Source organism: Melozone crissalis, unplaced genomic scaffold (genome assembly GCF_028551555.1).
Source record: "Melozone crissalis strain CALT ecotype California unplaced genomic scaffold, PUWL_Pcris_2 ptg000045l_1, whole genome shotgun sequence".
NCBI classification, from domain to species: Eukaryota; Metazoa; Chordata; class Aves; order Passeriformes; family Passerellidae; genus Melozone; species Melozone crissalis.
This window is the reverse complement of record NW_026535823.1, coordinates 30,472,425-30,489,059: the sequence shown is the minus strand read 5'-3', so window position 1 is coordinate 30,489,059 and position 16,635 is coordinate 30,472,425. Positions and strand designations below refer to the sequence as shown.

The 16,635-nt window shown below is 45.2% G+C and overlaps 1 protein-coding gene across 17 annotated transcripts in view; it reads right to left on the bottom strand.

Annotated features, from left to right (window-relative positions):
• The window catches only part of NFIA (nuclear factor I A), a 348,828-nt gene that overhangs the window by 96,027 nt on the left and 236,166 nt on the right, over positions 1–16,635 (bottom strand). The window lies entirely within an intron of this gene.

The window sequence follows — 16,635 nt, the reverse complement described above, 5'->3', positions numbered from 1 at the left end:
GATGGCTTGGACGAGGGACTCTGACCCTTCCCTAAGGAACCCAGGGATGCAGGGATGCTCCAGAGGTGAACCAGAACACAAATACATGTGTAACCTCTCCCTGTGTGCTACCTTTCCTACTCGTGACACTTTAGAATCTCTAATGAGAAAAATGCCTAATTATGCTTTTGATATTTGTCATATGGAGCTTCAGAGTCTGGGCTGCAAATTAATAAACGTGGGACCACAGCAAACATGGCATCAGGTGTGTCACCAACAGCCTGATCCTGCCAGGATCCACTGCAGCCTCAGCTCTTGGGAGATTCCAACTCATTTTATATTTAAGTGCAGAGATAGTGGAATTAATGGAAACTTATTACCGTTAATGAAGCGATTACAGATTGCAATCAATCATGTCAGGTTTTGTCCGAGTGGTGGCACACGGGTAGCTCCTTTCTCTTGAAGACAAAGGTCTTCTTGAAACATTGAAAGCATTTCAATTCACATTAAAGACCTTGTGTAATGGAAACCATTCCAAGATCTAAGATGTCTGCTGCGGGTTTTCATTTCCGATGACTCCTCACACCACTGGGTACTTTTCAGTACTTGTGTGTGTGAGAAATCAGTTAAATACTGTTTTTTGATATAATGATAAAAATTTAGAATCTCCCTGTCTACCATAAACCCAATTTGATAAAAAAACCTGCATTAATACCGATAGGGGCCTATAGCTTGAAAAACAACAGATGTCTTAAATTAGCATATTTCTGTTTCAGGTCCTCCATCCAAAAATGAAATATTAAAGAAAAGAAGAAAAAAATCATTATAAATGGTCATACTCATTTGGCAGCTTATAAAATAATATGCCTCCTCAAAAGCGTTTCAAAGTAAATGAGATGAAATCTACCTTGGGATAATAATTCTGGAATATTTATAGCATCCAACAATAAAAAGAGTAATAAAAAGAAAAGCCTGCCTCCCTGAAAATAATAATATGAAGGAGTTATTTATCTTCATATTTTCACATCAACCCTTGGTTACAAGAGCAATGACAGCTGAGATCCCCAAGGTCTGTGGTGATACTGGCAGTGACTCAGTGTCCAAATGGAGCTGCCAGGGAAAGCTGGCAGCATGTGGTGCTGCAGGGTGCTCCCACCAACAGGCACCCACCCACCCACCCCATGGGAAATTTGGGCACTGTAGGGGAAGACCCAGAAGGGAATATTGCCATCCCTGCCCATCTCCATCTCCAAGGCCTCCGGAAAATAATGTCCTAATCATGAGCTCGGCATTGCACTAACCTCAGAACCCCCTGGACAGCTGGGAAACCTCCTAAAGAGAATAATGCAAGGATCAAATTTCTATCCCCTGGTTGTTTTTGATGTTTTTGTTTTATTTTTTGACCTTTTTTCTGGTGGAGCCTGAAAGTGTGGGTTTGTACAACTCGCTTGTCTTCGGCTGATGGCGCGCGCTCAATCAGCCGCCCTTGCTCCTTTCTCCATCCCCTGCCCTTGCTCCTCTCCCTCCTCACCAAGCATCAGCTGCTATTTTGCCTCCTGAATCTGCCTGTCCATGGGTTTCTGGGATGCTGCTGGCAGGAGGAAGGAGCCGATGGCAGGGCTGTGTGCTGTGGCCGCGTTCCGGACCGCACGCCACCGGAGCGTGCCTTGGAACGCGCAGAGTCTACTTGGGTTTGCACTGCTCCAAATCAGAATTTAGCTACAGTATTAATGCCATAAATATTATTGTTCATGCTGTGTGAAGAACATCAGTGTGAAAATAAACGTAAGGATATTTAAAAACTGGTGTGGAATACTTAGGTATTCAGACTAATCACGGGCTGAAATAAGCACATTTGTTTCAAATCCTGTTTATAGCACCGCAGCCCCTCCCTCCTTTAAATCTTCCTCTTAACCATAGTGATGTTTATTGAATACCTGTCATTTCTCCAGCAGCATGTGCCAACAGCGGCTCACCAGTGCCAGGCTGCATGAAAACCCTTCTGTCTCCTATTCTCCAAGGGGCTCCCTCAGATCAACCACTACCATACCCAATACACTGAAACCCATAAATTTGCAGATACTGTAGTCAAAATTCTTAACAGGAAAGTGCACCCATTTTGCCCAGTGTAGCATACTGAAATATCACATGGTGAGAAGCATTTCTCACCATGTGTAAACTGTCAATTTGATTTGAAATTAAAATTTTTGATTAACATGAGCATTTCTGAGCCTCCCGCTGGCAGCAGCCCTATTGCTGAAAAGTGACATGATTTGTGACACACATGCTGTACAGAAGCCCCATGCCAGCAATTGTTAAAACCATTTTCATTCTGCTTTAATACGGTATGACACTCAGGAAAATAATTTTAATATTTAGGAGAAAGAGGGTAAAGGCTTAAGGCCTGAAGTCCTTTATGGGTGTAAAGCGGGATTAGAGCGGCACAGAAAATCAGCACGGAGGTCTCCACATCTCACAAGTCATGTCTCTTTTCAGCAGCAGGAACCATCTGCAGGAGGCTAAGAAAGGTCCATGCCGAAGCACAAAGCCTTCTTTGAAATCCAGTTGATATTTCAAACACAGCATGATGTACTTTCCACCTATGAATGCCGAGATGCTGGTGCACGGCAAAATGCTTGCAACTCCAATAATTAAACGCTCTCGGATGGGAGGTAGGATTGTCTGGTTTCCACAGCAGTCTGTTATTTTTCCATGTTTATCATTTCCCCGGAGGCATCAGTGGTCACCGGAGATACTAACATTTATACGGTGAATTACTTACGAAAGGGGAAAGTTTTGTGACTATTGAGACTTTTAAAGCTGGGAATCTACCTCTTCATCAGGGTGGTGGGAAGATTTTTGCCAGTTTGAACAGCTACCAAGTGACACCAAGAAGCAGGACAGATTTCAGGGCTCTGATGTACACACGGCAGGAGACAAAAGTTCAGAGGGGATTTTTATAAACGTAAGCCTGTGTCACTGCTGCAAGCTGCTGACTCAACTGTGTCACCTGCGTGTTTCTCAGAGTGGATCATTTTTTTTTCCAGTAACATCATGTTCTGAGGAAGTTTATCATGAAACAAGTATCACGAACAGTCATTCTGAGCAGCAGAACAGCTTTGATATGTGTCGACACGCATCTGACTTTTCTTTGAGCTCCTAACACTGTTCATCACATTAAACACTCTGCTCTGCTGGACTCTCTGTTCCTAGTAAACACAGCGATTTCTAATTGCCATAACACAGCAAGTTAAAAAAAACATAGTATTTCAAAAGTAATTTTAGATGGTGAAATGAAATACCAGCATGATTCAGATGCCCTGGAAGTATTCAGGCCTGAACATAAAGCCATGGGCTCATTTACGTTGATAACAGAGCATGGGAACACAATCTGCATGAAAAACATGATCCTCAATAAAGCTGTGACACACAGTTACTAGAAGTATGCAGGTTCTTTTAAATAAGTCTTAAGTTTAAATAAGCATTGTGTGTAAACACCTTGCTTTAATTAGCATTTTGCCAAGAAATTATACAACTGCACTCAAGGATGCTGTAATTATTTCAGGATCTATAAAACCCTCCCTCAGCTGGTGGGAGATAAGTGCACCCTCCAAGGCTCCTCAAAGCTGGACCATGGGAGTCTGAATCCCTGTGGACACAGAATTAGGGGGCTGTAAAAAGAGATATTGGGGGGGGTTTAATGTGCACGTTAGTTTATAGTTATAGGAATAACCCATGCACCCAGATAATATGGTATTATTATTTCCAGGATTCTCTAGGAAAGCCCAGAGTCCTGGAGGAGCTGCTGGGGACAGGGTCAGGTGAGGGCAGCTCCCCTGCCTCACTCTGCTGGGTGATGTGGACACAAACCCTGGTGATTCATCCACTGCTTCTCCTCTCATCCTCCCTCCCTGGCACTCCCCTCTCTTCACACCACGGCCCTTCTAAAAGGCAGGACACCATGATAATGGAAGTATCTGCTCAAGATTAGATTGTACAAATGTGATGTCAAAGTAAGGGAGCTGGGCATGGGAGCTAAGTCCTGATCTGGTGGTGGTGGTGTCAGTTCTCAGCTGACGCCAATGGTGAGCCAACTGCAATTCACAGTAAACTCCATGTGTATTTACCTGTTATCCTTGAAATTGAATTTTTGGAGTTTTCTCTCCAGGAGTCTCTCTCATCTATTCTTTGCACAGAACTAACTCTGATAGCTTTTAGTCTGATGTCTACTGGTTACACATTAGTTATTTTAACTAACTTTACACCTTAGTTATTCCTGTGTCTGGGGAGGGAAGGGATGTGTCACCAGTCACACCATGCAATCATCTGTCCCTGACTGGCTCCCCTGGGAGAGTGAAGGTGCACGGGCAAAGTGCTGCACACCCCTGGAAGCAGCACAACCCTGTCCCGCGGTGACCCAGGCTCTCCAGGCTCAAATCCCAGGCTCTGCCAGGCCTCTGCACCCCCAAGCAGCCCCAGAGACTGAGTGACTGCCTTCCCAAGCTCTGCTGCACTCAGGGTTAACCACAGACAGCACTGGAGAACACCCAGGGTACGAACGGGCAATTCCCCAGCCAAGTCCCAAACCAGGGACATAAATCCAGTGGGAAGAGACTGCTGGGTGTGGAAACCAGCAGCAGAGCTCTGCACCAAGGCTGAGACTCCCTTTCCCTTTCATTCTAAGTTTGTGTTTTGTAGGGCAGCATGCCCTGTCTACATTCCTTTACGGACTAAGAATGGACATTTATTAACAAGTACTTGGGCGGGCAGCCCAAAGCTCCAGACTCCTGGCCTGGGACTGCAGGACAGAGAGGGCCAGTGACCCCCATTTGTGTTTACTGTACTTCCACAGACACATGTTGGTGTGATAGGGGCATTCACTTTCTCAGGTTCAGGCCAAGGTCAGGCCAGAACACAGAACAAGTTTATTTTTCTGGTGTAATCTGCTCAAGCTGCAGCCCAAAGGGGGTCTCAGAGTTCACTCACTGTGAGGGATTCAACATGAACACAGCAAACAGAAGAGACACAGAGGGGCCTTGCTCATCCCTCGCTGATTTCAAGGGTTTATCCCACATGTGGCAGATTGGGTGGTTCCAGGGGAGGTGCTCAGGGAATTGGGATGACATTGGTGGGATGTGCCATCCCAGGAGGGCGCCTGCAGCAACTCAGACATGCTCTTGGGGTACCAAGAGCACCTGGGATGAATCTGTTGCTGGAAGCTGGGCTGGACAGCTAAACCTTTGCACTCCCTTTCCTGTGGTAGAAGATTTTTGCCTTTCTAGACCATCTAACCCATCCCAGCAGTCAGTGTGTGGCACAGTGCAATATCCAGCCATGCACAAACATGGCACTGGGGTGGACTGTCCTATCCTCATGTGTTTAAGACAATCTGAAGATACCACAGAGGCCAGGACTTCATATTCTGGGCCACACTTAGCAGTCTGGCTGTGACAGTTTGTACTCTGCCTGACTTTCAAGCTGGCAGGAAAGAATGCAAAAGGAAAAGGAATTCCACTGGCAGAGAGCTCTACATTAAACTAAAGCAACTCAGGTAAAAGAAAACCCATCTATTATGGTTTATGATGCATAAACATTCATTTCTTCCCTGATCCTCCTTTGCTTGCATTACTGAAATGTGGAAATAAAGGGAAAAATAATGATGGATGGATTTTGGAAAAGTTAGAGTTCAGCTCAGGATGGATGCAATCCCAAACATTTCAGATTCTTATCTCATCGTAATTGGAATAGCTGAACCTCTCTTGTCTGCAAAATTAGGCAAGGCGTCCTGTGAGAATGGGCTCTTTTTCACAGAAGTTTAGTCCCCAGACACATAAAAGAATGAAAACAAGAACTGGAACAGAACATTTTTGCTTTTGAATAATGGCTTCATTTGGGCAGTTTAGAACAAGACTTCACTGGAAGAGCTGGGGAGGAAATTCTCTCTTCCAGTGTGCCCATCCCTAGACACATTCTTCTACAGAGCACATGAATGCTTGTCAAAAATGGTAATTTATCTAAGAAACTCCCATTCTGTAGAATTCAAAAGAAAAACAGAAGGGGAAAAAGTACACGTGGGCAGTAGATAGCCTGTCCACTCTTCTACTCCCTACATCTAATGATGAAATCATTCAGCCAAGTCCACGTGCCCTGCTAGATCCACCTTTGCTCTTGAGCAACTCTGTCTCAACTCTGTCTGCTCTGGATGAGCAGGACAGGGGTGGGTGGCTTCCTCCAAAAGCAAAATCTCAGGTCCAGAGCAATTTGCAGTGTTTGAAACATCTTGGTTTTAAAACTCCCTGAGGTTCAACAGAAGGAGATTAATTATCAAAAGACCTGGTATCTCCAGTGATTACAGAGGGACAGGAAGGATTTTAGGTTCACCACTGGTGTCTCGTTTTAATGCCTACTGTTAAATCCATGTCTTAGTCCATGTATCATGTCAGCATAGATATGGAAGAAAATTTGCTTTCTTCCCCATTTCTTGCCCCAAGCAATCTCTCTTGACACTCTCCATCCCCACAGTTTTATCTGGCTACTTTTTGTTTGTTTGTTTTTTCAATCCAGAGGCCTGTAAAATACAAGGGCTGCTGAGTTATCCTGGTGTTGCTGCCCTTCATCCGGTTCGTTTGCAGGAGGGAATAATGATCTGTCACCAAGGTAAATTCACTGCCTGGCAGATAATGCCACAGTGTTTCTGCTGCCCATTTCACAGTAAGACATTCTTTTTCAATGATGCTGCATCTCTGTTCTCGTGGGAACAGTTTACGGCTGACATAGCAATAGTAGTAATAACAACTTACATTTATATTGTACACGGGATGATCTTTACTTCCCTCTCCTTCTAACAGTGGACAGCCCCCAGTCCTACTGCAAATCCATCCTTCATGGCCATGGCAGACAGAAATCTGGATTCACTAGCACTGAGCTGCCTCATTGCTCAGCTGCTTGCTGGGGTTGTCACATCCTTTCCAGCCCACTTTGTTATTGATTTAAATGGAGCCGTGGGCCACTTCCCAACCACTGCTCTGAGCCTTCTCTCACAAAAACTGGTGGGGATCCCCTCCTGCCTCAAAAGCACAGCCTCCTCAGAGGTCTGTCAAGCTGCTGTCCTGCCTCTCCTGCCCCTCACCTCCTCCCTTCTCCCTGCAGCTCCAGCTCTGGCATGCTCGGCTGTACGCTGAAATTGGCTCCCCTCTGTACGGCGTGGGGGACAGGGCCAGCTCTCTGCACTCTGCTGCTGGAAACTTCCTGAATGCGAATTCCCTGATTCTGAAAATCAGGACTTTTGAGGTCTAACATGTGGGAAAATTGCAGGAGGTCTGCAGTGCAAAGCTGGTCAGGTGGGGACACCCCCCCAAACACCAGCGGGTTTTCAGATGGAGATGCAGCTGTCAAAGAGCCTTCTGCTGCAGATAAAATCTTAAGAGTAAGGAATTAAAGAAGAAAAACAACTGGGACAGGGCTCTGGGTTCTCTAGGTGAGGGAGAGTGGTACAGCCATATAAGCAGTATCCCTCCCTTATGATCCCGGGAGAAGAAATCCCAGCTAAAGCTTTGGCCCAGCATGGTCTGAGAGATGCTGTTGGCACCCCAGTGCTTGGCTAGGACAGGGGGACTGCTGGGGTGCCATGGTGACCCCATGGGAGGGCACACCACAGCCAGGGTTGGGGTGCTGGCCATGTGTCCTGCAAGGGCCAGACAGAAAGAAGATAAATTTGGATCCCCTGGAGCAGCCCCGTCATTTCCATGTGCTTCCCCTTGGCAGGGATGGAGCGAGGTGCTGGCTCCTCACAGCAGAGTGTGGCTTGCAGCACATCCCCTTGCTTCAAGTGCAAGTGAGGGAGGGCGGGAGGTAATGATTAGAGACACTCTAAAATGATTGCATTAATTGAATCTTATGAAAATGGAAAACAATGGCAGTGGGTAATAATAAAACCCCACTGTAACCACGCACATCTCTTGTTTACTACAAGGTGCTTCACTGACTACTGATCTACTCTGGGGCACAGCAGGAAACTTTTCTCCTTTAAATTTAATCAGCCCTTTTTGCCTTTTTTTTTTTTTTCCCTCTTTCAGAGAAAAATACCAGCTATCAGATCTGTGTTTCCCATCCACTCCTAAGACTCCTCAGTGCAGTGCCTGGAGGTGATGGTGTGAACTCACTCAAGAATGTGAAGGCATTTTATAAATCATTTGGTTCCAGCAGGAGGGGGAGAAAGGGAGAAGGCAGAGGGATGATATAGTTTACAGCACACACTCAGCAGTAACTCCCAACTGTCAAACTTCAGCATTTTCTTCAGTTGCGACAGTGGTTAACAAAAAAATGTTAAGACAGCAGACATGAAAATACACACAGCAAGCAGCACATTTAATCAAGTTGCACCTTCCTACCACCCCACTGCCCAAACCTACCCAGACACTACCACAAGCCAGAAAAAAAGTTGTCCAAGGGAAGATAGGGCACTGAGAAAGGAGCAGGAACCAACAACACGAACCGCTGTAAACAGCTTGCGGCGCCCTTTTTTAGTGCCAGATAACAACAGCAGAGGGAAAGGAGTGTGTTTACAAGTGTGCCTCACTCTCCTCACCTTCCTCCTGCCCCTTTTGCCACGCTCACTACCTCCTGGGAAAATATTTGCGGACCATTGCAAATAAAAGCCTCCTTCTCACTTTCCAAGAAATGGATCTGGTACTTTTCCATTTCAGTCACACCAGGGCCAGGCTTCAGAGGGGATTTTATTCTCACAACTCTATGAGAGCTGCCCTGAACTTTCTTTCCAGTTCCTAGCTAGCAACTTCTGCAATTAAAAAATAGTATCTAATTATCTATAGAAGTGATGGGGCTTTTTCTGGGAGCCTGGTGTCACTAAAGGGCCCCCCTAAAAACAGCAAAGTCCCCTATGCTGCCTTCAGGAGCTGTGCATTGCCCTTCACATGCACCTCCCTGCTGGGGCACACAACTCCAGGCTTACAAAGTTAAGGTCACTTGGAAAGCACCTGAGAAACCCAAGAATCTGCAATATGTGCAGACATACAGGATTTTTCTGAGTGTGCAAACCAAGTATGAGTATGAAGGTCTGGATCCATTTGAAAGCAAACCACCTTGTACCTGTAAAACCACAAGATTCATAAAGGTACTACACCACAGGCAGAAACCAGAGGAAGGTGTGAAAAAATGACACACATTTCCATAGTGTGGAGATATATTTGGAAAGGTCTGGAGGCAACAGAACACCTTCTGTGCTGGTCAGGAAGTCAGAGCAAAAGAACAAAGGTAAGGGGAAAAGATAAGGGAAAGTGCAATCCCTTATCTACACTTGGACATTCCCATCTGGATGAACCAAGCTCTGGCTGAAGCCACCCACTGAAGTTTAGGTGCTGGGAGTTCAGGTACAGTGAAGGGTAAGTGGGAGGAAAAGCACCTTTTGCTAAGAAGTGTCAGACTGGCTGGGACTGGAGTCACAGAGAATCTCTGATGCCTTTGGGTGGACTTGTTAGAAAACAGAAAGACACCCACCCACCCACTGCCTCAAGCCTTCATCCCCTTCTGACTCCTGCAGGAAGGGAGCCAGTGCCTCCCCAGGACACAGCACAGCTCCCAGCACACATTCCTAACTTAAGGTGGTTTGACCACAGAGGGCAAAATTTTGGCCAGGAAGCACTTCTGATGGCAGGAGAGCAGCAGTGAGCCAGCCTGGGTTTCACTGCTGTGATCTCTGAGAGAAGGTTTCCCACTCACTGCCACACAGAGACACCACCTAAGGAGATGTGGAGTAATGAGTACTTGGGTGAAGCGACTGATTTCAGAGGGGGCTTTTATCCACAGGCCCTGTATTTATAGTTCAAGCCTTTTCAATTAATACGCACACCCTAAAAGAATTAAACTACTAATTATCACATTTTACTGTGGTTCACAGAACTTTCATCAGATCTAGTAAATGAAATCACGAGTTCAGCAGAAGAAGCTTTACTGCGCCAAATTGTGTCAAGGGTATATCATGTTGATAATAAAAGATCACTTGGTTGGAAGCCTAACCTAGAAGGTTGGGGAGGCGTAAAAAGTTCACATTTTGGATCATGCTGCTCTGGTGTGGGCGTTCTGTGTTTTTTCTCTTGGTTATTGTGGAAGGCAATTCTCCTGCAAGTAAAATTTTCCCCTTGTCTTACACTACCGAGCATCAGGGAATTTTTACACAGAAAGGCAAACAGAAAGGTTTGGGGTTTTGTTTTGCGAGCCAGACCTTGGCATCACATCCTCCCTCCACTAATAAACTCCCCTCTCCACTCAACAGAAATTAAACGATGCCCACACCACAAATAAACTCCTTTCCCTAAGTGCCCAGCTTCCTGGTGGGCAGGGTGGTGTTCCAAGCATCCTTCAGCCTGTGGTCCGCTCCGGCGGCCGCAATTACCCTGACGCAACCCAGCTCCCAGCTGCTAATTAAACAGCAGCTCTCTCAAGAAGAGAGACATTAAAAACAGTTGTAGTGAAAGCTGGTGGCTGCTCACAGCTCCAGCTGCTGTGTCCTGGGGTGTGGGACATGGGCACAGGATGGCTGCCCGCCCATCCCAGCGCTGGCACAGAGCAGGGGGCAGTGACCTGGCACTGAGGTGCCCTCGGGGCAAAGAAAATCCTTGACCCTGCGAAGGGAAGCTCAGGAGTTCCCTGAGAGGCTGCTCCTGGCCATCCCATTTCCAAGCTGCCCTCTAGATGGCCCTTGCTGTCATCTCATGGATAAAGATTCATGGGATGGAACAATAGAATAAAAACGCATTTTTGAAAAGACTTAGAATAATCACAGCTGTATTTATGCACCTTATCCACTGGAAGGGTTCATTGCCTTTTTTCTGTACACACACAATGGGAAATAAAAACATATACTGGAGCCACACAGCCACACTTATTTCTCCTCTCCTTTGCAGTGCTCAGCCACTCCAAGCGCAATGAACGCTTCATGTCTTTCAAGCACTGCTTTGTCATGCTATAAGCATTCATTTCATGCTTTGAATATTTCCTGTCATCCTCGCCTTGCATGAGTTTTTTGTGGGAATGCTTTGCTCGTGGAGGTTAATGGTGAGCAGCAGTGGAGACGGAAGCCCTCTGTCAATGCCCAAGGCTCGAGCACTGCGGGTCACTGGTGAGAGGGGTCTCCAGCCGTGCCCAGCAGAGGCTGCACTGCTGACCCCACTGACGTCCCCATTGCTGGCCTGACTGACAGACAGAGCCATTTGGATCACTGGATTCCCCAAGAGAGTGACAGCCACTGATAAGCAGGCTAAATCCTGAGCCTACCACAGCACCCACTAAATCCTGGAAATGGTGTAACTCTGCCTCACAGTCTGGACTCAGAAGAGAATATGGTATTATAGGGGAAAATGGTGTTTTCTTTCCTAATAATTCAGATGATTCTTCATGACAGTCATGAGTCTGGATGGGAAATACACCTGGACGCTGCAAAGCTTCAATTCTAGGTTATTATGATTGAAATGCTGTATTTCTAGCTCTTTTTGGGAATGTAATGCAATGAAATAAGATGAAGGAAATGCAAGACTACATCGCACATAAGCTAAATTTATAACCAGACATATCTGCTTTTGTTTCCTTGGGAAAAGCTGGCTCTCAGAGCTGCCTGCAGGCACTCTCAGGGGGTGATGAAACACAGGTTGGACCTCAGCAGACCCTTCTTGGCTGATGGGTCCTGTCAGACTCAACAGCCTGTCCTGCCCAGTCCCAGGGCAGCCAGAAGAGACCAGACCCCACCAGCACTCCCAGACTCGGCCACAGCTTCCAAGCCTGGACAAATTTCCCCACTGCTGTTCCCAGTCAGCACACAACGCAATCCGTAAGGGTGCAAATCTGTTCAGAATTTGGTCCTGGCAAGTTCCAAAGGTGCAAACAAGCTGACATCACCAGGAGCTCTGACTTCAGCGCCAGCGATGAGATTCCTTATTGGAAATGCTAAGGGCTTTTTTTTAAAGCTTTTTCTGAAGAAAGTTAATTTTAGATTAGTCCCTCAGGCTGTGATAACTCCTCAGCATGGCTCTGTAAACAAGAGAGGAGAGTCTTCTTGCATTTATAAGATTCTGATGCAAATAATCCCATGAACAAGAACATTAATAAAAACTGCCGTTACTGTATTCCTGCCTTTGCGGCTGTAACTGATAGAAAACTTTCTCTGCAGGGCTCAGTTATCTCCTGAAAATGAGGTGTTTCAGGAATGTTAGTCATCTGAGACTGTGTGTTTTCTAACAGCACCAGTTCCAGCACGGTGTGTTCAGGGGGCTGCTCGTGTCCTTGCACTCCTCAGGTGGGAGCTGAGGGGCTTATCCAAGGACAGGGGAGCCTCCAGACAAACCCAGCACCTCCTTGGAGAGTTGGCATCGAGCTCTGTTTTAAATCTGGCTGTGGAATGAACTGGATGTCCCTCAGCTGCCATTTAACCTGGGATGAGTGATGGGGACAGCCACCAAGAGCAGTCACCAGCTCTGCGCTTGGGATGAGGGTTTGAAGGGTGAGCTCTGAGTCCAAGATGCTTCCCCTGGCCCGAGCTATCCCACAGCTTGGAATGCCACATTTGAGACCAGAAGGAAAGCATTTACAGGGGCACTGGGCTCTGCAGCCTGTTAGTTTAGGCAGAGGGGTTTCCCACACATAATATCCTCCTCCCTTTCAGCCAAAGCTAAATCATGCCTTCCGTGACCACCTTTGCCTGGAGAAGAGGAAACTTCTCTTTGCATTTGTTCCCACTGTGGCCTTCTCTTCCCCCCACAGCTCAAGGACCAGAAATTCTCCCTTTCTGGTTTTAGGCATGGAAAAGTAAGCATATACTTAAACATTTTTCTAAGATTTAATACTCAAGTCCAACCCTACTTAAGCAAAGAATTCACAGATGATATTTACAAGTCCAGTGTAATTACTGCAGGGCTGAAAAACGAGTTCTGCCAGTTACGGTGCATCACTGTTTTTCTTTTTTCTTTCTTTTTTTTTTTTTAAATGTTTCAATGAACAATGTGCCTTTCATTTCCTGCAGTGCTGTTCAGGTACTTGCAGCTCAAAGCAGTGAAGACTGCATTAAAGCCAAAAAGCATTTGGTTTGGGCATTACACATTTTTATTTTCTAGAGAAACGCCTCTCCCTCTTCAGAAATTGTTTGAGCAATGGATTTGGCACACATTTGCAATCAGCTGTAATAATGAAAGCTGCCCTGCTCACTTGAAATGGGAGAATTCACCAACTTCTTTAAAAAGAGCTCGCTCATCTACAATCAAAGTGCTGTGCCACCAGCTCTGAGGCACCAAATCAGAGTCCCCTGCTGGAGAGCAGCTGTCAGAAATGACACAGCATTCTCCTGCTCTGCACTGCACACCTCGTGTGCACCTTTACGCCGCACTTACTCACTCACCAGTGCCACCACATCAAACACAAACCCTGCCTGACATCCCTTCACTGACAGCAGCACCACAGTCATTAACTGCTCTGCTACATCCTCCCTGCCTCTCTCCAGAGCGCAGCTCCTCATGGAGCAGAGCAGAATCTGACTCTTAATATTCTCTGAAAGCCAAAATGGCAAATATCCCCGCTTTGCAGACAAAAAGACCAAAAGGTTTCCCTACAAAAGTTTAAAATAATCCTACTTACAAAAAGAAAATCTATCTGATAGCTGCTTCCACCACTGAAAGTGAGAATAAAAGCCCGAGAGAGTGCCCACAGCACTGCTGAGCTGGGAATTCAGTTGTTCCTGATCCCCAGGCATGCAGTCACTTCACTACATCAGACTACCCATTTTGTCATCCTCCCTTCACTGACAACTAGTTTGTTTATAAAACACAACACCAAACCAGTGCATTTAACAAGCTTTTAAAATCAATAACGCCCCCTCCGCCCTTTTTTTTTTTTTTATTGGGTGAATTGCAAAATCACTTTGTGGTACCAACTGAAATGAAGCTTTTACATACCATTAGGCAACTACAAAAGTGGGGAATTTTCCACATGGTTGTTCCACCCAGCTGGTCAAAAAAACCCCTCGTTTGAGCTAAATATCAGGGCATCAAAAAATGTTCTTGCCCTTCAGATGAAGTCGCTGGCCTCTTTCTTTATTCCTTCTGTAAATTTCCTCACCCATACAACAAACAGAGGAATTCTGGATTATCTGCCTCTCCCCAAAAAGCTGTTTCCCATGGTGACCGAGCAGCACACCCTGTGTTGGTTTTACCCCCAGCTCCAGCACAAAACATCTGGACCTTGGACTGTCCATGCACCAACAAGCCCTGTCTCACCTGCACTTTTCCTTTTCATGGCCACCATGCTGCATCTCTGCCCTTAGAAACAATTAAATGCTTAATATTTCTGTTAAATATTTGCAGTGGTGACTGGATGGCTGCCTGGAAACTATTCTGGCCTAATGAAGGCTGAGGGAAAGAGCAGAGTTGCTGTTGGAGCCACCACTAAGGGCAGAAGGTGTCACCACCTTCCCTGTCGGTGATGATCCTGCTCCAGAAAATGAACCAGCAAAACCCACTAGAAAAACACCAGGAGCGGTTCTAAAAGAAAAAAAAAGCTTTTTTTTTTTCCCATGAACTTCACTTCAATGAAGGTTAGGCACACAGGCTTTGCAAAACAACACATACAATTTAGGATGATAAATTAAAATCTGTAGTAGGAGGCCTTCTTTTTCAGGGCCGTATAGCTGACCCTTCTGAACCTACATTACTCAAGGTATGCAAAATATATGTGTATAATAAATAGCTCTAGAATTTATGGAGTGGAACAGAAAGGATATTAACAGGCAAGTAGAGAGGCTGTATAACCCTCACAAGGCCTTTAAAGATTTATTTTTTTTAAATGAAGGAATGCATGCATGGAAAAGGCAGCCCTGAATCGATACACTTCTTTGTGCCTTCCAGAAACACATGCAAAAATGCTTCCAAATCTGCCCTCAATCTGGTCACTCCACTGTTGGCATCAGTGGGAATGAGATTATTCACGATTCTATTTTTTCTTCGACTCAAAAAAAAAAAGAAAAAGAAAAAGAAAAAAATAATTAAAAAAAATTTTTCCTCTCTGTGTGGGCTCATTCCCACTCTCAGTAAAATCAATTACGAGCCTCCCATTGACTCCTGAGGGATTTGGATCAGGCCCTGTGGAAGTGGGTCTACAGCAAGTGTAGAACAACGCAGTTAATATGATTTATTGTGTCCGTTCCTGTGCGTGCAGTTTTTCATTTTCTAAAGGCTGCAGTTTTGCTTTCATCCTCACGTCCAGGAGATAAGAGCTGCAGATTTGTGTTGATCTACGCTGGGTACCCCGGGGCTGGGGGCTGTGTGTGCTGGGAATGAGCTCAGCCTGCCCGGGGGGAAGGAGCCCTTCAGGGCCAGCTCTGGCTCAGAAAATCTCCCACACACGCACTGCACAAGGTGCACAGCCACTGAGGAGGCTGCTGCTGCTGTGGGGAAAAAATACCCTTTAGTAAAACTGAGAAAAAAAAAAAAAAAAAAAAGAGAAAAATCCTTTTCCTGTTTATTAAAAAAAAAATTAGAAAAGTACCTTTTGCAGGTCAGCAGCAAAGTTCCAAGAATTCGCTAAAAGATTGTTTTACAAAGAGGACTCAGGCTCCAAATCAGAGATATTTCATTTCACTAGGCTTTTACAGATTCTACATTATTAAACACTGACATTGCTGCTTTTCGGGGCAGTTCTTGAGTAGCAAGCTTTGTTAAAGACTAAGAAACTGCAGGGTAAGATGAACTGTGCTTTAATAGCTGAGAAAGAATATTATCTAAACATGAAATAATAACATGCTTGGTGCCTAATACATTCTAAATTAAAATATGATTTAATAAACACAGGCAACATATTCCCCATAAAAAAAATAGCAGAATTGGCAGAACAAAAATCACAGTTTAGTCAGTTCTTCTCTTAACCTTGCAATCCTTTGGCTACAAATTAGAATTTCTGTGAACAGGATTGATAAGAGAAATTAGGCGCTGTCTTTCAGAAGCAACAGCCATGTTTTAAGATGGTATGTTTAGAGATGAACAGCACAAAATCTATCAAAATATGAAACCTTTCATATCTAATGGGAGGAAAACACAGGAGCCCAAATAGCCAAAATCTCAGCAGCCCCATGAGTCCTGTGTTCCATGTCCTAGGATTCATGCTGCTAGTTCATAGGTTTTTATGTACCTAAACCTCTTCTTCTTCCCTTAATATTAAACCCTAACCCCAAAGCAGTCCAGAGGAAGCCCCTCAGCCTCACTGGCCCTTGTAGGGGTTTATGGCAAAGCAGTTATTGCTCTGAGAAAGGGAATTCACACCTGTATTACTACAGATGCAGTATTTCTACATGGATTTACACACCCCAGAAATGGTGATTCAGGGGCATAAACCCTTCTCACCAATTCTCTTTCCTGTAGAGTAGACCCCGAGTACAGTGGATAACACAATCTACATTTAGGTCTTACAAAAAAAAAAAAATAGTTCTGGTTATAGATAAAAGAAGTCAAGAAAAACTACTACTAATAATCATCCTTCATTCTAAGTCCTAAATATAAGTAACAAAACAAAACTCAGTTGCCGATGGGCCAACAAAAATTGTTGAGGTCTACCTTAGCTAAACACAAAGAGGAAGAGAAGCTGTTCCATTACACACACAGTCAT